The sequence below is a fragment of the Pleurodeles waltl genome, chromosome 11, assembly GCF_031143425.1.
Source record: "Pleurodeles waltl isolate 20211129_DDA chromosome 11, aPleWal1.hap1.20221129, whole genome shotgun sequence".
In the NCBI taxonomy this organism is placed as follows: Eukaryota; Metazoa; Chordata; class Amphibia; order Caudata; family Salamandridae; genus Pleurodeles; species Pleurodeles waltl.
The window spans coordinates 850584759-850607376 of record NC_090450.1 but is presented as its reverse complement, the minus strand read 5'-3'; positions in this window follow the sequence as shown (position 1 = coordinate 850607376).

Here is a 22618-nt window from a genome sequence, read left to right as displayed (position 1 = left end):
GTTTAGGGTAACTCAGTGACAACACTACAAAATGACACAACACAGGTTTAGAAAAATAAGAAATATTTATCTAAACAAACAAGACCAAAACAACAAAAATTAAACATACACCAGTCAAGTTATTAATTTTAAAAGCAAAAGAGCCTTAAACTTTTGTAAACAGTAAAAACACTGTTAGCATTGAAAATTACCTTGGTATCGTCAAAATAACACGCACGGGCGTGTGTGCATCGAAAAAGGTTAGTGATGCGTCCATTTCTCACCCGCAAGCGAGACCGTGCGTCGTTTCTCCTTCTTTGGTCAGGTTGGCGTGCGTCGTTTTTCCTCTCCGCAGTAGAGCGATGCGTCAATCCGGGCAAGCACTCGGGTCCGGACAGGTGTTGCATTGTTTTTCCGCACCCGGCAAGGTTTGCGTCAAAAATCCTTCCACACAGTATCAGCAAAACCGTGCTGTGTGGGTTGCAATGTTACCAGCCTCTGTTAGCCATTTTGGACTTTGAAGTAGGCTTACTTCACAGGAAAGTCTCTCTTATTTGTGAAATCCTGCCTTGCCCAGGGAAGGCCCCAGACACACACCACGGGGTTGGAGACTGCATTGTGTGAGGACAGCACAGCCCTTTCAGGTGTGAGTGACCACTCCTCCCCTCACTCCTAGCACAGATGGCTCATCAGGATATGCAGGCTACACCCCAGCTCCCTTTGTGTCACTGTCTAGAGAGAGGTGCAAACAGCCCAACTGTCAAACTGACTTAGACAGGGAATCCACAAACAGGAATAGTCACAAAATGGTTTAAGCAAGAAAATGCTCACTTTCTAAAAGTGGCATTTTTTAAACAAACAATCGCAAAATCAACTTTACTAAAAGATGTATTTTTAAGTTGTGAGCTCAGAGACCCCAAACTCTGCATGTCTATCCACTCCCAAAGGGAAACTATGCTTTAATCATATTTAAAGGCAGTCCCCATGTTAACCTATGAGAGGGATAGGCCTTACAACAGTGAAAAAGGAATTTGGCAGTATTTTACTGTTAGGAAAATCTATTAGTATATGTCCTAACTTAAACATGCACTGCCCATGGGCCTACCTAGGGCCCACCTTAGGGGTGTCTTATATGTAAGAAAAGGGAAGATTTAGACCTGGCAAGTGGGTACACTTGCCAAGTCAAATTGGCAGTTTAAAACTTCACACACAGACTCTGTAGTGGCAGGTCTGAGCCATGTTTACAGAGCTACTATTGTGGGTGGCACAACCAGTGCTGCAGGCCCACTAGTAGCATTTGATTTATAGGCCCTGGGCACCTCTAGTGCACTGTACTAGGGACTTACCAGTAAATCAAATAGGCCAATCATGGAAATCCAATTACATACATATTTTATGTAGGAGCACTTGCAATTTAGCACTGGATAGCAGTGGTAAAGTGCCCAGAGTAACAAAAGCAGCAAAAACCTGGAAAACAGAGGCAAAATTTTAGGGGAGACCACACCAAGGATACCAAGTCCAACACTTGTCTCCCCCACAGCTGAAAGTGGGGAGTAACTACCCAACCTCATGGGAGTTCTCATCACTGATGCGGAACAATCTGGACAGACCATCAGCATTGCCATGTTCTGTGCCAGGGCGGTGTTCCACCGCAAAGTCCATCCCCTGTAGGGAAATGGACCACCTCAGCAGTTTTGGATTCTCACCTCTCATCTGCATTAACCATCTGAGTAGCCAGTGGTCAGTCTGAACCCGGAAGTGAGTCCCAAACAAATAGGCCTTAGCTTGTTCAGCACTCAGACCACAGCAAAAGCTTCACGTTCTATGGCACTCCACCTACGTTCCCTGGGAAGTAACCTCCTGCTTATGAAGGCTACTGGTTGATCTAAGCCCTCTTCATTAAGCTGTGAGAGTAGTGCTCCAATACCATGCTCTGAGGTGTCTGTGTGTGCACATGGCAGCCTTCAGGGCATCAAAAGCGGTCTGGCAAGCCTCTGTCCAGATCACCTTCTTTGGTTGCTTCTTAGAAGTCAGCATAGTCAAGGGGGTAACAATGGTATCATACCCCTTGACAAACCTCCTGTAGTAGCCAGTGAGGCCTAAAAAGGCTCTCACCTCAGTCTGGGTTTTGGGAGGCTCCCAAGCCAGACTGAATTTTTGGCTGTAGTGGTGCCACCTGGCCACTCCCCACCTGGTGTCCCAAATACACCGCAAAAGCCTGTCCTATTTGGCACTTGTTTGCCTTAATAGTGAGGCCTGCCTTTTGCAGGGCCTCTAACATTCTGCAGAGGTGTTGCAGATGTTCCTCCCATGTGGAACTAAAGTCAGCAGTGTCATCCAGGTAGGCAGCACTGAACTCATCCAGCCCAGCCCACACCTGGTTGACCAACCTCTGAAAGGTGGCAGGGGCATTTTCCATCCCAAATGATATCACCTTAAACTGAAAGTGCCCATCTGGGGTAGAAAATGCAGACCTCCCTTGGCTCCCTCAGTCAAGTTCATCTGCAAATACCCAGACGTTAAATCAAACGTGCTGAGGTAGGTGGTAGCTCCCAACCGATCTATGAGCTCATCAGCTCACAGGATGGGGTGTGCATCAGTCTTACTGACTGCATTGAGTCCCTGGGAGTACACACAGAACCAGAGTTCTGGAGTGGCACCAGGGGCAGCTACCTTTGGGACCAATATCACAGGGCTGGCCCAAGGACTGCTGGAATGCTCAATAACCCCTAGAGTTAACATCTTGGATACCTCATCCTTAATGCAAACCCTGACCTTGTCAGTCACCCTGTAAACTTTCTGTTTAATGGGTGTACTGTCCCCAGTGTCCACATCATGTGTGCCCAAGTTTGTGACCCATGGGACTAAGGAAAACAGTGAGGCGAACTGTCCCAACACCTGGCAACACTCCCTCTGCTGCTCTGCAGTCAGGGAGGGATATAGGATCACTCCCTCCACAGACCCATCTTTCTCTCCTGCAGACAGGAGGTAAGGAAGAGGCTCACTCTCCTCCTCCACCCCGTCATCTGTTGCAAGGAGCATGGACAGTTCAGTTTGCTCAAAGCGTGGCTTGAGCTGGTTAACATGCAGGACTCTTAAAGGGTTCTTGGGAGTCTGCAAGTCCACCAGGTAGGTGACTTCACTCTTGGGATCCACCACCTCAAATGGTCCGGTCCACTTGTCCTGGAGTGCTCTAGGCTCCACTGGTGCCATCTATCACACTTGCTGACCAGGTTGAAACTCAACCAGAGTGGCATTCCGGTCATACCACCTTTTCATATCCTCCTGGCTTGCTTCTAGGTTTTCCTGTGTGAGACCCCTGAAGCGGGCAGTCTGGTTTCTCGGAGCCAGCATATAGCTGAATACATCCTGGGGGGTTTACTAGGAGCTTTTTCCAAAGCCTCCTTCACCAGACTCAAAGGTCCCCTCACAGGGTGGCCATAGATCAGCTCAAAAGGACTAAAACCAAGTTATTTTTGAGGCACCTCCCTGTAAGCGAACAAAAGGCATGGCAAGAAAACATCCCACTTCCTACTCAAGGGCTCTGATAGGCCTGTGATCATGCCTTTCAAGGTGCGGTTGAATCTCTCAACCAGTCCATTGCTTTGGGGGTAGTAAGGTGTGATGAACTTGTAGATTAACCCACACTCCTTCCACAGAAACTTCAAATATGTTGATATGAAGTTGGTACCCCTATCGGACACCCCTTCCTTGGGGAAACCCATGCGGGTAAAAACTCCCATCAAGGCACGGCCCACCACAGGGGCAGTGATTGATCTTAAAGGAATGGCTTCTGGGTACCAGGTGCCATGATCCACCAAGACCAGGATAAACTTGTTGCCCATAGCTGTCTTGGGATCCAGAGGCCCCACAATGTCAATACCAACCCTTTCAAAGGGGGTACTAACAATAGGAAAAGGTTGGAGGGGAGCCTTACATTTCCCCCCACTCTTGCCACTTGCCTGACAAGTTTGGCAAGACCTACAATGAGCATCAGAATGTTTTTGCATCAGGGGCCAATAGAAGTGGGTGACAAGCCCCTCATAGGTCTTGTCCTGTCCCAGATGTCCAGCTAAAGGCACATCATGAGCCAACCCCAGTAAGAAGGCCCTGGAGCACTGGGGTACCACCAGCACACGGGCTGACCCAGGCTTAGGAACCTTAGACTCACTAGACAGGAGGCGTCCTCCCAGTAGATCATGTGAGATCCTGGCTCCTTGCCAGTCGCCTGGTCTGCAGCCTGCTGCCGCAAACCCTCCTGAGTAGGGCATGTCTTCTGTGCCTCACAGAATGCTTCCCTGGTGGGCCCCCCTTCCTGCTGCCACTGCAACAGCTCAGGGACCTCCCCTAGTTCAGCCACCTGTTCCCCTGTAGGCTCCTGGGCATCACCCTCAGGCTCCACCTCCTCCCAGACCAGGGGCTCTTGACCATCCTGATGAGTTGCCATTGACCGGGTAGATAGGCATACCCACCCAGGCAGACCCAACATCTCCAAGTGAGACCTGTGTTCTAACTCCTTCCAAGGGGAATCCTCCAATTCATTGCCAAGCAAACAATCTACAGGCATGGTTGGACTCACAGCTACCTTCAAGGAACCTGAGACCCCCCATTCAAAGGGAACCTGTGCCACTCTACACAGGCGCTCTGAGTAGTCCACTGCAACTACTTGGTGAAGTACACGGGGATCAATCTGCTCTTCAGACATCAGGTGACTCCTCACTGTAGTCTCCATCCTCTGCCCATTGATGATCAACCACTGCCTGTACTTCTTAGTGTTCTCAGGCACTAGGGTTCTCTGGGCCATCTCACTGTCCCCTAATGAGACAAGGGTCATCTCAGCTGGCTCCCCTCCACCTGGAACCAACTCCTCCCCAAGCGTTATACTAGCCAAATCCTGGAACTGCGCACTAGTGAGTGCTGGTGTACTCTTGGGACATATGGGGTTTCCCCTCACATGATCCACCTGGTCACATAACACTTATGTGGGGGACCTCCTGCCACAGGTTTCCCTTTGGAGAACCATGGCTTCTTCTTACTGGGGGGTTTGGAATCCTTCCCCTGGGAATCAGATTCAGGACCTTTAGAGAACTCCCCCTGTTTACCCTTAGCCCCCATTTGTTCTGAGAGGGACCCTTCCCACCCTTGGCGTGGTTTCCCCCATACCTCTTTTGGACCCTGGTGCTCTCCCAGCGGTACGCTTCCTGAGCAAGCTTCCTGGGGTCAGTCAACTTGCTGTCAATTAGGTGCTGGCGCAGCTCTGGAAAACATAAATTGTACAAGTGCTCCCAAGAAATCAAATTGTAAAGCCCCTCAGACATTACCTTACTGCCCTTCACCCAACCATTCAGTGACCTGCAAAAAGAATCAACACATTCCAACCATGTTTGGGACTCCTTCCTCTTATAGGACCTGAACTTGTCCTTATACTGCTCAGGGGTGAGACCATATCTTGTGAGCAGGCATCCTTCATGATAGAGTAGGTGAGCCCCTGAGAATCCCCTAAAGATGTCAGAGTATCCCTCCCCTCTACCTTAAAGTGCTTCCACAGACCCACCCCCCAATGAGCTTTAGGGAAACAGATTCATATGGAGAGCAGACTCATACCCCTTGAACCACAAGATTATAGCCCTCATTACAACTATGCGGCCGCCAATGCAGCCACACTCCCGCAGTGGCCATTAAGACACCCCCGCTGGGCCGGCGGGCAGTAACAAAGTTTCCGCCTGCCGGCCCAGCGGGGATGTCGGGCGCAACATGGGAGCCGGCTCCAAATGGAGCCGGCGGTGTTGCGGCGGTGCGATGGGTGCAGTTGCACCCATCGCGCTTTTCACTGTCTGCTGTGCAGACAGTGAAAAGCTTCATGGGGATGTCGCAGGGGGCCCAGTGACTCCCCTTTCTGCCAGCCTATTCATGGTGGTTCCTACCGCCATGAAAAGGCTGCGGGAGGAGGACTCGTAATCCCCTGGGTAGCGCTGCAAGCAGCGCTGCCCTGGGGGATTACAACCGCCGGGACCAATGTGGCGGGAAACCGCCAGTTACAGCGGTGCGACCGTAATCCCCAAGTTTGTACCGCCAGCCTGTTGGTGTTACAATCTCCAGAAGACCGCCAGGGTTGTAATGAGGCCCTATGTCATCCTCTCTTTTGAAATCCTTTACTAGGTCTTTTGGGATGTGTTCTCTTCTCACAGGCTGCACTGTGCTGTTGCTGCCACCATCTCTACTGGACTAGCTCCTATAATCTATCTTTCTAAGCTCATGAGCGAGCAGTATCTTCTTTTCCTCAATGGCCATCTGTCTCTCTTCCCTCTTTCTCTTGAGCTTCGCCAGCTCCAATTGGTATACCCTCTCTACCTGTCTGTTCTGTAACTCTTTGCGTGTCAGTCCGTTGGAGGACACACGGCTACCTGCCCTGGAGACTCTCTCCCCGTACATAATGGACCCACCCACTATACCATTGTGAATGGATTGCACCTCCTCCTCATCCTCCGCTCTGTGTGCTCCTCAGCTTCTTTGGCGTTCACCCAGGCCCTCAGTGCCTTTTGCAGCTCCGCCATCTTGGTGTGGCCCTTAATGGGACAGGCAAAATCCTTACAGAACTGCTTCAACTGAGCCACTGTATTGCTCTCTAGTTTCCCTAGGTCAAAAGCAGCTCCAGTTGATGCATCTCTAGATTGGGACATGATGAAAAGTCAACAAAAGTGCAAAGTTCCAAAGGTAGAAACAAGTTCCCATTAAGGTTTAAGAAAAGTCAATCGAAGGACCGGCAAAAATATGGAAGTAGAACAAAAAGAGTCCCACAGAGAAAAAACAAAGGAGGACTGGGTTGCCATGGCACATGGTCGCCGCTGACATTGGCTGGGGTACCTGTGGACATGTAAAAGAATTGTTACAGTCATTGTCAGTTACATAGTCAGCATTTCTGGCATTCCCTATTGATGGGTGTTGTCCTTCCACCTTTGGTTAGTGCTTGGTGATGGATTGTGGGATTGGTAGTACTACATACTACCCTTGTGTTACTGTTGTGTTTGCATGCAGATCTGGGAGGGGTGTGCTTGCAGTGGGTAGGGCATGCAGGGGTACACAGTTCAGGGTAGTAATGGGGTGGTTCTCTGTATGGGATGGAGTGGGGTGAAGGGAGTCAGGGTGAGGGGCTGACATGCCATACAGCTGTCGGTAGTAGTGGAGTAGTAATGGTGACTTACCAGTGTCCATCCCTCCAGTGATTCTAGTGAGGCCGTCTGGATGCAGGATAGCCAACACTTTCTCCTCCCATGCTGTCAACTGTGGGGGAGGAGGTGGGGTCCACTGCCAATCGTCATGATGGCAACGTGGTGCCTGGAGGCCACTGGACAACCTTCCCCGTAGGTCATTCCCCCCCTTGTGAGTGTCCTCCCTTGTGGGTGAATATGTTCCCACGGAGTTCACCTTGTCCACGATCCTCCGCCATAGCCCAATCTTCCTGCCAATGGATATCTGCTGGACTTGAGCACCGAACAGCTTTGGCTCTAGTCTGATGATTTCTTCCACAATCACCCGCAACTCCTCATCAGTGAAACGGGGGTTCTTTTGTGGGGACATGTCTATCGTGTAGTGGGTGTAGTGTGTGTGTTGTGCAGAGGGTGTTATGTGTAGAGGTATGGTGTGCGATGCATGATGGGTGTATAGGTAGCTTTGGTTTGTGCAGTTTTAGAGATGTTTGGGCTGGCAAGGTGCAGCTAGATTTTTGGGTTTGCAAAGAATTATGGGTTGTGTGGGGGTGTATTTTATAGTGCTGTTGGTGGGTGTGTACGGTGTGTTTATATGTGCCAGGAGTGGGTTTTTCTGTCTGGTCAATGTTGGCTTCTGTTGGTGTGGAGTGGCTAATTCTACTGCGGCGGTCTGCACCGCCAATGACTGACCACCATTGATTGTCCGCTGTGGTGAGTCGTGGTTCATAATTTGGAGGGTGGTGTGTTGCAAGTGTAGCGGGGAGGGTGGTGGTTCCGACAGCTCTTCGCCTCCTTTGGGTCTGGTGGAATTGCTGTTGTGGCTGGTTTCTGTCAGTTTTGTGTTTGTGTGTCATAATCTGGCAGGCAGATTGCCGCCTCCGTTGAGGTCTGTTGGTGGACATTATCACAGCGGTCTTCGGAAAGGGCAGCCAATGTCATAATGAGGGCCTTAGGTGGTCATTACGACAACAGCGGATGGTGCAATAGTGGAGGTATTACCGCCAACAGGCTGGCGGTACATACCTCCACTATTATGACATTGGCGGTTTGGCCAAAGCCAAACTGCCAAGTTAACACACCGACCGCCACAGCGGTAAAGATTGCCGGGCTGGAGACTACAGTCTCCCGCCCGGTGGCCGTCACTAGGCCGCCCATGGCATTTTGACCCCACCCACCACCATGGTTTCTGTGGTTTCTGTACCGCCACGAAAACCATGGCGGTAGGCACAATTAGTGCCAGGGAATTCCTTCCCTGGCACTGACAGGGGTCTCCCCCACCTCCCTGCCCCTCCCCAGAGCCTTCCCCTACCCTCCCCCTCCCACCACCCCAACATATACACAAATACACCCACATACATACACACCCGTACTCACACGCATACACACATTCACCCACGCATGCATACATTCATACACACTCACAGCAACACTCAGTAACATACATCCAGGTACACATGAAATCACATGACACAACATGCATGTACACACACTCACTCATGCACACACGCATTACACACGCATGCACGCATTCAAACACAGTTGCACACACCCCCACACACGCACACAACACCCCCTCTCTCGTTTCAGAGAACCCATCTTACCTGCTTGCAGGGTGTCCTCCAGCAGGAGACGGGACGTGGCGCTGCTGCCAGAATTAGCGTCCACCAGCAAAACACTACCAGGCCGTATTGTGGAACGTGAAACAGTAGGTGTTGTTTTGCTAGCGTGGCGCTGCTGCTTACCGCTGTCCGCCTTCATGACCGTTGCCGGAATTCCATCAGCTTTCTGGCGGAATTCCGGCTATGGTCATAATTCCATGGATGGTCAGTAGCCATGGCGACAGTATGTTGGCGGCCGTCGCTGTGGCTGTAGGCGGCATTTGCCGCCAATGTCATAATGAGGGCCTTAGTCTTTTGCTTGAAGAATTTCTTCAGCTGGACAAAGTCACCAATCCGATCCAACCTCCCTGGAGCGCTCTTCGGATATGCATCACACAAGATATCGGTGAAGAATTCTACCTTCATATTTAGACAAGTTTTCAGGATGGAAATCTTCGTCCAGGCCAAAGTTGAATTTGGATCAGAAGTTCCCGGAGCCCTCCTTGGATACGCTGTGCAAGAAGTCCTGTTCAACTTTTTACATTCGGACTTTGTCACTTTTTTGGAGCTTTTTCCATCTGATGTCAGACGACCCTAGTGTGCAGCTGGTGCAGTCCTTCAAAGTGCACTGTACAGGTGCAGGTCAGACATCCAGCCGGGCAGTCCTTCTTCTTCTGTGGTTCCATGTAGGGATCTGGGGTGTGGGTGCAGCTGTGCCATATTTTTCCTTGCTCCTGGGGTAGAAAGCTGGGGGGGCAACTGCCCACTCACAGGCAGGGCACCACTCTCTTGGATGACCACTCCATGGGAAGTGTGGCAAAAATCAATGCCAGGGAGCAACATTCTTTAAAAATCCAAAATGACAGAATCTGAATTGTGGAGGTTAGGTCTGGCTAAGTACACCCACTGGTACTGCTACGTTCCCTTAACTCACCCTTCTCCAGCCCTCTCCTAATCTAATCATGATGGCACCTGGGTGTCTGAGTTTGCAGTAAATGGGAGAGGTCCTCAGCTGCTCTAAATGTCCGTCATTCCTTTGAAGACCAGTTTGGCTTCTCTCTCGCATCCTGTTTCACCCACTGCTGAGGCAGATCTCCTTACCCCAGGCACTTCCTTTGTCTTCAACTCAGGCCACTTAACACCTCATCAAGGCAGCCAATCAGAGAAGGGCACTGCAGAGGTGAAGTTGGCAACTTTTTGGTAGAGTTTTAAAACTCTTTCCCTGAAGTTGCTATATTAAATTCAACAATGGAAAGTTGGTTGATTTATTATAACAATAGGTTTGATACCAACCTTGACCTATCTCGCTCCTTTTGAGACTTTATTAATTAAAATAAAGTCTCCCCATTTTAGCGTATGGAGCCTATTCATTTCAATGGGAGAAAAATGAATGTGGCTATTTTTCCTCACCAGGGTTTATAAAATATATTTTATAAAGCTCCTGCTTAAAGTTACACTGCACCCAACCCTGGGGTCACTTAGGGCACACCGTAGAGGTGACATATGTAAAAATAAGGTAGGTTAAGACTTTGGAAGTACTTTTAATTTCAAAGTCTAAACTGAAGGTAACTTTAATTTAAAAGCAGCCCGCAAGGCAGGCCTGCCTTTAAAATGACACTGGGCACCTCAGCAGTGAACCTATGGGTGCACTACCTATGCTGGGGTCCCTAAACCTACATGCCCTACCATGTGCTAGGGACTTATAGGTAGGTTGATACCACCAATTATAATTAGGCTAATTTGTATAATCATTTTAGTTAGAGCAAAGGCCCTGGGACTGTTTAGCAGTGACAAGGGCACCCTCAAAGTCAGGAAAACACCAGCAAAAAGTGAAATTTGGGGGCAAAACATTAGGGGGCTTCTGCAGTTAGCCCAATTTTCTCACACTATATAGAAAAAAAAATACAAAGGTTAATTTTTTATTAATTCTATTTCCCAACTATAACTTCCCGGTAACCTTTGTTTTTTTCAGTGAATTTCTACATCATAAACTCATTTCATTTACTATACATCAATCCAACCACCACCGGGCACAGCAGGTTATCTGGCAAGGAAATAGATATTCTGCTTTCAGCAAGTAGGAGCATTTTGACTGCTCCCGCTTGCTGAAAGTGGAGTGTTTGCTTTTGCTTTGCAGGAACTGTCATAACTCCTGTCATGCAAAAGCGAACAGCTACCTCCCAAGGGTTGGCACCTCAGGAGGTAGCAGGAGCCGGTCCTGGGGGGTGGTGGTCCTGAGGGCCACACATGGCTCCAGGAGGGGCACAGCACGGCCCCCTCCATCTTTTCAATTTTGCCCCCGGAAAGTGGTGGTTGCCAGGGCCAGGGATCTGCAACAGGCCCCTCCTAAAATCATTTTGTACCCCCAGGAAAGTGGCAGCTCCTGGGGCATTACTTTTTTAAAATATTGCCTGGGGAGGTGGTAGTTCCTGGGGACAAGGGGGCCCGCAGCCCTGCATACTTTTTTATAAATAGCCTTGGGGAGTTGGTGGTCCCCAGGTTCCAGGATGTCCACAGGACCCTCCCTATTAAGTACATAATTGGGGTCATTACGACCCCGGCAGTCAGCGTTAAGATGGCGGTAAGTACCACCGAAAGGCTGGTGGTACCTACTGCCATATTATGACATTGGCAACAGTAACAGCTGCCGGGCTGGAGATATCCATCTCCAGCCCGGCGGTCGTCATTGTTCCGCCTGCGGGATTATGACCCCGTCTACCGCCATGGTTTCCGTGATGTTCGTAACGCCATGAAAACCATGGCGGTAGGCCACATCAGTGACAGGGAATTCCTTCCCTGTCACTGATAGGGGTCTTCCCCCCGTTTCTCTCCAGGTAGCCCCCACTCCCTACCTCTCCAAACCCCTCCCTCCCCCCTACATTCACGCCCCCTTCACACACACACACGTATTCACACACCCATTCCCACATACTTACACGCATGCATACATCCATTCACACACACATCGGCACACACTTGCAAACATACACGCAGACAAGCATTCACATAACACAACATACACACACTTACACCTCCATACATGCACACACGCATTCAACACGCAACATACACTCCCCACACACACACATAACACCCCCACCACCCCCCCCGGTCCGAAACCCAACTTATCTGTATTCAGCAGCGCACACCAGCAGAGCCCTGCCAGGCTGTATTCTTTGTCATAATACAGCTAGCGGCGGTCTACTGGCGTGGCGCTACTGGTGGCAGCAGCACCACCTTACCACCATCCGCCGGCATGGCCACAGCTGGATTTCCGCCATTCTTGTGGCGGAAATCCGGCTGTGTCATAATACGGCGGATGGCTGGTAGCCGCGGCAAATGGTCTTTTGGCGGCTTTCACCGTGGCGGTAGGTGTTTTTTACCACCAGTGTCAAAATGAGGGCCAATATGTTGACCCAAGGAGGTGGATGTCCCTGGGGCATAGGGGGGCTGCACAGCCACCCTGCATATTTATTAATAATACCCCCGGGAGGTGGTGATCCCTGGGGCTTCTAAAAGCCCTAGGAGGGGGGCACCGTGCAACCTCCTCCTATTTTAAGCCGGCAATGCTCCCGGGTCCTGGCTCAGCCAGGGCCAAAACATTTTCAATTGCTGAGAACTCCACAGATCCAGCCACAGATTTTTCTGTGATTTTTAAAAAAAATAACTTTTAAGCCGTGGGTGGTCCCAGGGAAACCCATGGACCAAGACTAGGGTGTTAGGGTATATATACCATTATTTTCTATTTTTGTGTTTTTTAAGGACTCAGCTAGAGCACAGTCCAAAAATGGCTGCCAACACTTCTTGTTTGAAGTGTTGGCAGCCAATTGGATCTCAGCAGGAGATCACTCTGGATCCACAGTCCTAGATATACAAATTTCCTTTCCCTTTAATATCTTAAAAACTACTTAACTGATTTACACCAAATTTAACAAAGGGTGACCTGCAGACCAAAAGCTACCTTTTTGCCAAATTTGGTGTAATTCTGTCCAGTGGTTCAGGCTGCAGGCGTGTCTAAAAGGTCTATTGGACTTAACATGGGAAACACACTTTTTTTTATCCCCCTTTTTCATGGCCTTCGCTTGATGGATCATCCCGAGATTTTTCATAACAACAAGACTCAACTTGACACTTTTTTTGGAACATTTCATCAAGATTCATCAAACGGTGCCAAAGATATAGGCAACTTAAACACCACTTTTTCTATGATTGTCCACAAACAGTATCACATGAGTTGAATGGTTATGAACAACATGGGAAAGAAAACTACACGCTACTTCAACAGTTATGGACATTGAAATACAGCAGTATTGGCACAGATAGGCACACCACAGCACCAAGGTAAGTGATTTCCTAAATTCCTGATTGCCCTTGTAAACATTTTTCGGCTGAGGTTCTATGTGTTGCTGCTTTCCAGTTTAGATAAGGGCAGTCCCAAATGGTTCTGTTACATACCATCAACCTAGAAGTGGACAAGCCATTGAAAGTTCTAATCAGACTCAAGCTTCAATCCTGGCTCAGGCTCAGCTCGAGGTCCGGTTGAAACCTCTAACCCATAAGAAGGTGAGCTTTTATGTGGCTTCTGCCTGCTGCCCTCTACCAGGGATGTGGCTTTACAGCCATAGTTGCCAACTTTGGAACTGGGTACTTTATTTAAGCACCTACAAAAAATGAATGTGATCTTGCTTACTTTATCTGGTTCTCATAAAAAGCACTACAATAATTTTGGTTTGAGTTTGTGCTATAAAGAAACCTTGCATAGAAAAATGCATAGAGGTATAAACAAAGTGTTAACATAAAAAGAAAACCTAGATAAATTGTAGCTTCCCAATTTACATTGTGTGATGTTAGGCAAATATTTTATTTCACCAAAGCTCCTTTTTCTTCATTATGGCATATGAAAGTACTTTCAAATATGTGAATTCAGAATACCAGTTGTACAAAACCTAACATGTTTGAATTATAGAAAGTAATATTGTTCTATAATAATCTGGGCCATGTGCAGGATTCACGTCAACTATCTCACCTTCTTAGCTCACTAAGGTTCATGTTTAAAAATTATCAATTTTAATATGTACTTCTCAGTGCAGTGCTATAATGTGACATATTAATGTCAAATCTTCCATTTGTTAAAGAAATACTGTTTTTTATTTTAAAAACACTTTATCATATTTTATCTTATATCTGTTTTATGATTTACATAGCAAACATTTTAGGGATCACCTCATGCATGGGGTCTAACAGCCAAGCCAGACTCTTGGCTCAGCTTAGGCCCGGCCCTCCCTGTTAATTTGTTGGCTCACCCACCTCTGCACAAACTCCCTGGAAAGTTCTAAGAGGATGCAAAATGGTGAAGGTACTGCACAGACAACTAGAGCACACAGGAGTGTGATTTAAAACATCTCATCTGACGGATCTTTTTAAGTTGATGGAGACATTGAGGGAATCAACAATATTAAACAATTTAAATTTCTGTGAAGCCCATATGGCTACACAATGAGGACCAAGAATCAATAATTGAAGTTTAGTACTTTATTTCAAATCAATCCAATACATATGCAAGTCATGAAAATGTTGGAAAGGTACAGAATTACATCTGGCAAGCTGAAATATTGCAATCGGCTCAGTCTCATAAAATTAAGACACAAGGCAATAACAACCACAGCAATGCAGAACTGAGAATTACAAATAGGTGCTCCATAAAGAATCCCCTGCTTTCTCTTCAAAACATGAAATGATTCTAAAATCATCTAGTAAAAGTTCAAAATCAGGAATGAGGATAGTTGAGATGAAATGTTAAGGAAATTTGAGAAGGGGTCAGCATAGTGAAGGCTTCAGTAGGAATCCTCTAGAAAAAGAAGTGCTCTGATTACGTACCTGTAATCTTCATTACTCCAGTTCTCTCGTCCTCATCCCAATACTTACTCACTGAAATGTATTTATTCTACCTCTCTTTCTCACACCTTGAAAAGCCTTTCCTCTATTACCATTCTTCCTCCAAACTCCTTCCATAAAACCCTCCCAAATACCCAGCACTTCTTGAGTCCTACCCAAGCGTAGTTCCAATGAGCCCAGATAAGAAGGCCAGGAGACCAGGAGGGAGGGCTGTAAGCACTTGGGCATGGAAGAGAATATCAGAGTAATGAAGATTATCGGTAAGTAATCCAAGCATTACCATCCTCTTCCTCGTCCCAGCCCTTACTCAGTGAGGAAATACCCAAGCAAAGGCCTTCTTATTGATACAAATAACAATGAGGAAATATCCAAGAAAATGCTTTCTTATCAATACAGATAGAGGAAGAAAGAACTGGAATACACAGACATGCAGGTGCCAATCGCTTTATTGAAAAAACATGCACCAGTTTAGATGCCCCCAGTGGTAGGACTGAAGGAAAACCCACACCATATTCCTCCCAGATAGAACAACTCAGACAGGAATCTGAGAAGCAGCTGCAAAAACAACCCTAGGAACAAGCTGAAACTCATAGCCCAGAGCAGCATTCAGTCTATAGTGGGAAACAAACATGGATGGAGAAGCCCAGGTTGCTGCAGCACAAATATCCACCATGGATACCCCTATATATTTAGCCTAGGAGGCAGACTACCCTGAGTAGAATGAGCATTAACAGACTCAGGAAACTCAGAACCAGGCTGTTTGTAAGCCAAGGAAATGACAGATTTAATCCATCGCGCAAAGGTGGATGTGGAAGGTTTTCCCCCTTGATTGGTATGTCTGAAAATAACAAACAGATAATCTGACTTCCAAAACGCAGAGGATTTCTGCAAACACACCTCCAGAGCCCTCACCACATCCAGGGAAAAAACAGAAGGGTCTGAGGAGACATCCTTCAAAGCCGGCAGGACTATGTCCTGATTCTGGTGAAAAGGAGTGTTAACCTTGGGAAGAAAATCAAGACCCTGAGACAAAACAACTCTGCCCTCAAATAGCTTCAGGTAAGGATAGCAGCACTGAAGAGAACCTAATTCCCTCAACCGCCTGGCTGAAGTGATCGCCACGAAGAAGAAAACCTTCAAGGACAAAAATTTGACTTAGGCCCCTTCCAAAACCTCAAAAAGGAGACCTTGAAGGAAAGAAAAGACCAAAGGTAAATCCCACGGATGTAAAATTACCTGACCTTAGGATGAAAGAGGGATTAACCTCGAAAGAGCAGGCAGACCAGGGAATCAAGAAGTTCCAGTTCCCTCCAGGACCTGATAGACAACCACTGCAGTTCCAAAGGAGAAACCTAGAAAGGTTTATCCAAACCCTTCTGAAGGAAATCCAAAATAGTTTCATGGGAGCAATCCAGGAAAGAAAACCCCATAGCCTGACACCACTTATCAAAAGAGGCCCAATGATGGTTATAGGCAGACCTGATGGATTCCCACCTTGAGGCTTGTAGAGACAAAGAAAAAGCCAAGGAGAGACCCTTCCCAATAAGGGAGAAAGGAGGGCAGGCATATAGGAGATTCCAAGGCCAGGCCTGGAGAAGGGCATCTACCCCAAGGCAATGTCCGAGTCCAAGAAAAAAACTGAGGAAGCTGAGAATTCGACCCATTCACAAAAAGATTAATGATTGGTACACCCCACCTGTCACACAGACCCCAAAACACTACGGGAAAGGGGACAAAATCCTGGGAACAGGACAAGAGACGACTCAACCTGTCTGCCTGAATGCTGAAACACTCCTGAATATGAACTGCCCTGTGAGACAAGAGATTTTCCTCCGACTAAGTCATTACTTGAAGAACCAACTCTTTTAGAGACTGAATCCTTCTACCAAACTGACGGTTGATGTAAGCCTTCACTGTGGAGTTGTACGTCCTAGCCACCACTGCCGAACACACAAGCTGAGGCTGAAAAAAATGCAGCATCCAGCACCTCATTCAGTTCCATGAATGCACCCTCTCCCTGGCAGACCAAAGACCCTCAGTGGTCAACTCTCCCAGGACAGCTCCACACCCCCATTTGCTGGTGTCTGTGGTAAAAACCAGGGGGTCCAGGAGGGCAAAGGAGCTACCCTGGTCCAAAGCAGGAGAATGTATCCACCAGCCCAGCTGAGAACTGATCTCCAGAGAAAGCGGAATGAGGCACTCAAATTCTTCTGACATTTGAGACCAATGACAAAGAATATATTGAACCACCTGACCCAGATGGAAGCAGGCCCAGGGAATGATGAAAATTGAGGCCACCTGGAAAAGGAAAACAAGACAACAGAAAGCAATTAATTCAGCACACTGACAAAACATGCAGCACATAACACTAGAAGGGAATGACCAACATAATTACTGTGCACCCTGAGCTTGCAGCAAGTCCCACACTGGGGCCACAGGCCAATGCAGGAGGAGCTCCACATGGTGCTGCATCTTTCATCTCCATGGCAATAGCAGGAAGACCCTCCCTATATCTGTCCGGGAGACAGCCCCTATGTAGTCCAAATCCTGAGATGGAACCAGAACGGACTTGTCCCGGTTTAGGAGAAACCAAAATTCTGCCAGACCCATGCAAACTTCCACTGTATGCATGAGGGACAGTGATCAAGAACTGGACTGAATCAGAAGATTATCCACATAAGGGTAGATTCTTATCCCCTCTGTCATGACAGTAAGCCATCACAGGAACCAGGAGTTTCATGAACACATAGGAAGTCATTTTTATCCGGAATGGAAGGACACAAAATTGACAGTGCATTGTCCCTATACAGAATTTGAGAAATTGTTGGCTGTTCGATGCAATGGGGACATGAAGGTAAACATCCTGAAGGTCGGTCTTGGTAAGAAAATCCCCCTGAGAGATAACAGGAATAATCTGCTGGAGAAAACACATTGTCGAATGGACTGTTGGAATGAAAGTGTTCCACAACTTTAAATCAATGATCAGTCTGTGCTCCCCCTATGGCTTCTGCACAAGGAACATCTGACAATACCAATCCTGGCCCTGTTGGTCTGGTAGGATGAGAATGACAGCCCTCTTCCAAAACAAAGTTCATACACTGTCCAACAAAGCCGTCCCCTTGGAGACAAGGACCGGAAGAGGGGTAGGCAGGAAATAAGGGAACTGGAAGCCTGGAGAAAAGGGAATGGTGTAACCTTCTTTGATCAGCTAAGGAACCCACTTGTCCCACATCCTGCTGACCCAAAAGTCCAGGAAAAAAAACAGAAGACTACCCATCAAATCCCGGGCATAGTCAGGAGTGCTATGAAGGGTTGCCCTTGTAACCTTGAGAATGATAAGGGGCTGAAAAATGTGGGATCTAGGCTAGAGCCTAGACCTTTGTCCTTGTACTTGCCCACACCCTATTCCTTCTTCTCAAAGTCCCTCTGCCTACATTTGAAAGGCTGCGTATGTTTCCGGTATTTGAATGACTTCCGCAGCACTTTCTCAAGCTCTTCACCAAGTAGATTTTTCCCCAAAAAACGCGTACAAAGATAATTATTTTGGGAAGACTCAGCCTTCCAACCCCTTTGTTGTAAATGTAGTCTAGCAGCCATCACCTCTGCTGAAACCGCAGCAGATGTCCTAAGTCTGTCAAAGACCACATCTGAAAGGAATTTCGCCTGGACTTCCATCCCCACAGAAGTTGAGAACAATCCACACCCTCAAGGATAGCCAAATACAGGGACTGAAAGTCTTTCAACAAGGTCTGGGAAGTAGTGTAAACAGAATAAATTTCGGACCTCATAGGAAGACTTGAGCCAGCATATGCCCGCTTCAGTGTCCCTACTGCTTTTTTTGTCCACTAGTTGGGATAAAACAATATCTTCACTCAACAGGGAATTATGCCCCTCCAGGTTACCCAGCGAGAGATCAACAGAGAGACTCTGAGGAAGTTTCACTTTCCCTGGCACCAAAGGGTACAGCCTCCACAAAAACCTGGAAGCAGTAATCTTATTTGGATATCTCCATTCCCTTTTCAGCAAACCTGGACAGCTGGAATAACTGGGAGTTTAGGAAGAGCGGGCTTCAGAAATTGCCAGAACCAATCACCACTGGAGGAAGGCTGTTATGAGTCAGCGGGAAGCTGTATGTTGGAAAAAAATAATCAAGGATGAACATAATTTCCTCCTTATGGATATACTCCCCCCATGGGGCTGAAGAGCTACCTGGGAAATCAACATCCTCTTCATAATCATCTGGAGAGGCCCAGGATGAACCAGTGGAAAGAGGAGTCACTGAAAACCTAGAGGAATCAGAAACAGGAGGAGAATGACAAGGGGAGTCTATCCTTCCCCTATAACTGATCATGGTCCCCGATAACCATCTCTTCACCATCTCCTGTAAATCTGCAAATTCACTATCTCTGTAAATTCTTATGATCAACAGGAGAAGAGGGAGCCTTGCCCTAACTAGATCCCCTGATAGAATGAAGAACATCAGACCCCAGAGAGGTATGCTTCCACTTCTGCATGTTTGCCCATAGTGACTGTCAGGTAGGAACTCACACAATGGTACATTAACAATCAGCTCCTATATATATTAAGAGAGAAAGGACCCCACAGAGAGGACACAGAAGAGCCTGATTGGAAGGCTGAAAAACAAAGGCCACGGCATACCTTCCCCCCAAAAAAACAAAAAAAGACCTTCTGTACAACCAACCAATGTTACCTGCAAGTCCAGCTGAAAACATATATTAAGTAGAAACTAAAACAGACCCCTGTCAGCACCTCCTGAACACAGGCAGGGTATGAACCACCTAAAGAAGCTCATAAAGAAGTGACTGATTGTTGGCTCACCCCTTTCCTACTGTGATGCAACAGAACTAAGCAATGTTAAACTGGGACAATGAAAGAAACAGCATGTGTGGCTTACCTTATGTCCAGAATCACCACACAGGCCACCACACTGTGAAAGACCCAAGGCAAGAGGCCCCCTCTGCAGCTGGGGACAATTCAAATAGCTGAACCGCAACGTTGCCCCTGTTTCACTCTCACTACGCAGAGAGAGACTATCGCATTTCCTCAGACGGCACGATGAATCCAAAAAAAAGAAGGTAGCACAGCCCATAGCATCATAAACACATACAAAAGGGTCCCAAAGCAACCCACCATGACAAGGGAGAAGGTAATATACACTCAACAAATCCGAGCCAGAGTGCATCAGGAAAATAAAAACAGGCAGGAGGTACCACCACACCAAGAGAGCCATAAAATTCATTAAAAAGAGGAAGAAAAGAGGGGTGCCGTTGCAATCCCTCCAAGCTCCTGTGGCAAAGGCTGCACCAAAAAAAAAAAACAATAACTGCTGGGGATTAGGGAGAGTTTTATGGGAGGAGTTTGGAGGGAGAGTGAAAATAGAGAAAAGGCTTGTCAAGGCATGGCGAATGAGGTAGAAGAGGTAAACCTCAATGAGTAAGTACTGGGACGAGGAAGAGAATGGTAATAAGTGTTTTGCATAAAGCTTCACACTTGCAAGAATAAGGGAAGCAGAGAGGCTTGTACCCCTAATGAAGTCTAAACGGTAAATATAGTGTCAAATGTAAATACATAATTTGAGCAATGATGACGTGTAAAGGATGGAGTCTAAATTGTGCTACTCAAACATCCTTAGGATTGCACACATACCCAAATGAAAAAAAGGCTTTGACTTGAGCACAAAATTGAGGCAAGACACCTCGAACCCGCCCAAGTGCCATGTGCAATGCTATGTCTTGTTAAGAAGTAGACAAACATGGCATATTTACTACATAACAAGCTTATTTAATAAAACCATGGTGCTGTGCTATTTTCTGCTATTTGCATAACAAAATTCTGAATGTTTTCACGCAGTTCTGTGCTGAGTGATTTTTAATAAATCAAAGCAGTAGCATTACAAACAAAAAAGATGTAACTTGGGAAACTAATAAATGATTTCAAGGTTTTGCCCTTGCTTATGATCCTCCTAACAATATCTGAAAATTGAGGCTGTGTGCCATGAACAGCAATTCGCCAAATGCCAGGGGTAGCGGTAGTGACATCATCACTTAAACTTTATTTGCACGCGCATGCTTACACATATACCCATCTGTGGAAAGAAGCAGAAGCTACAAATACCTTGGCATCTGGCTTCAGGAGCACTAGTCACATCACCTGCACCTGAACACCCTGAAAGCTAGGTTGGCATCTCTACTGCCATCAGTCCTATCCCTGGCTTCAAATCTATGAAGTCCAATGTTGTGTCCACTCCTTACAGTGATCAAAGCAAAATTACTGCCAGCCCTAACATACGGTTCGGAAGTATTTCCAGGTAAACTAAACGACTTCATGAACATTGCACAGAGCAAAGTCTTTCACCTTCTCTTCTGCCTTCCATACAGCCCCTCTCCAGCGCAGATTAGGTTGGAATTCGGATCACAAGACCAAGCATTAGTCCAAAACGGGGCATTGCTCAAATATGCCTACATGTTAAGATAGGCCCAACCAAACACATTAAAGGCACTGATTTGGGAGGAAATCAACACAAACCAGGTGGAAGTCTCAAATCCTTGGCCAAAGAGAACCGCTTCAGCCATAAAGCATCTGCAGGCAGAAGAGCTATGGCAAAAGTCTTTACCCCATAAAAAATGTCAAGCAATCACTAAACAAACAAATCAAGGTGTTCTCCTGAAGCAAGGACAAACATAAGTTCAGAAATCGATCACACTCTTGGATGACAATTAACACATATAAGGCTCCGACAGCACAGCCTCACATGGCAAAAATATTAAAAACATCACTAAAATAAAGGTGCTACACACCAGAATCTGACTACTACCTTCATTGGAGGCCGCACCAAAATGGGTTAGACCCACAAACAGCAGAAGATGCAGACTTTGCGCACCTCACTGGGAAGACTTTATACACATCCTTTGTATTTGCCCCGCTTTGCTACCCTGGAGAAAGCTGTATCTGAAAAACATCTTCAATGTAAATGGTATTAGAACATGCCGGCAGGCTATCCGGTTTAGTCTGAAAGGATTGATTCCGCAACACATGGCCTGTTTTGCTAAATTTATTTTAAAAACCGAACACTCCTTAAAATATGCTACAAAAAAACAAGATGATAAAACAAGCCTTCAGTTGGCATAGGAAGTGAACACTGTCAGCTCCGGGCTTAAGGGCAATGTCCACAGCATTTCCATCAACTGCACTTTGCATACCCCACCAGTGGACTGGAAAACGTATATTTTATTTGTTTAAAAAAAAAAAGCTTTCTACTGTTTATCACCTAGAGCCCCTTTGAGCAGGTCCAATTTTCCAGTCAGTGACTCAGTGTTGATCCAGTAAACATGGCTATACATCTTAAGACGATCAACACGCGAATAAGGCTTATCTGGCCAACCATAAAGAAAGCAAGAATGTATTACTGGTTTTATGGTTTTACGGCATTTTTAACATCTCCTTTTGTACAGTAATTGCAATGATTTTAATTCATTACTTAATAAAGTATAAACTAAACACATGTACCCGCATTTACACACTCAATCTCGCACAAGCACATTCACCCGGAAGCGCGCACACAACATACATTTAAATTATTTTTTTACTTCCCTCTACACTGACTGTGAATAATAAGATATTATTCTTTCTCAGTGTAATAAAGAATTGAAAAAAGACAAAGAAATGGGGCTGCCCTTGTGTGTCTGGCTCTGATTTTGCCACCTCTGAGGCAAGCGGTCGCAAAGGCAGAGCAACGGATCGCAAGGGATCGCAAGGTGCAAGCCAGGAGGTCCATGCCGTTTACACCAAAAGTTAAGCTGCGGGTCGGCAAAAGAAAGACCAACCAGCCCTATTGTACGGAGAATTACCATATCCTTCCATCTTCTCCTTTCTCTTAACGCTTGTTTCACAAACTAGATAGTTCTCTAGACTATAGAA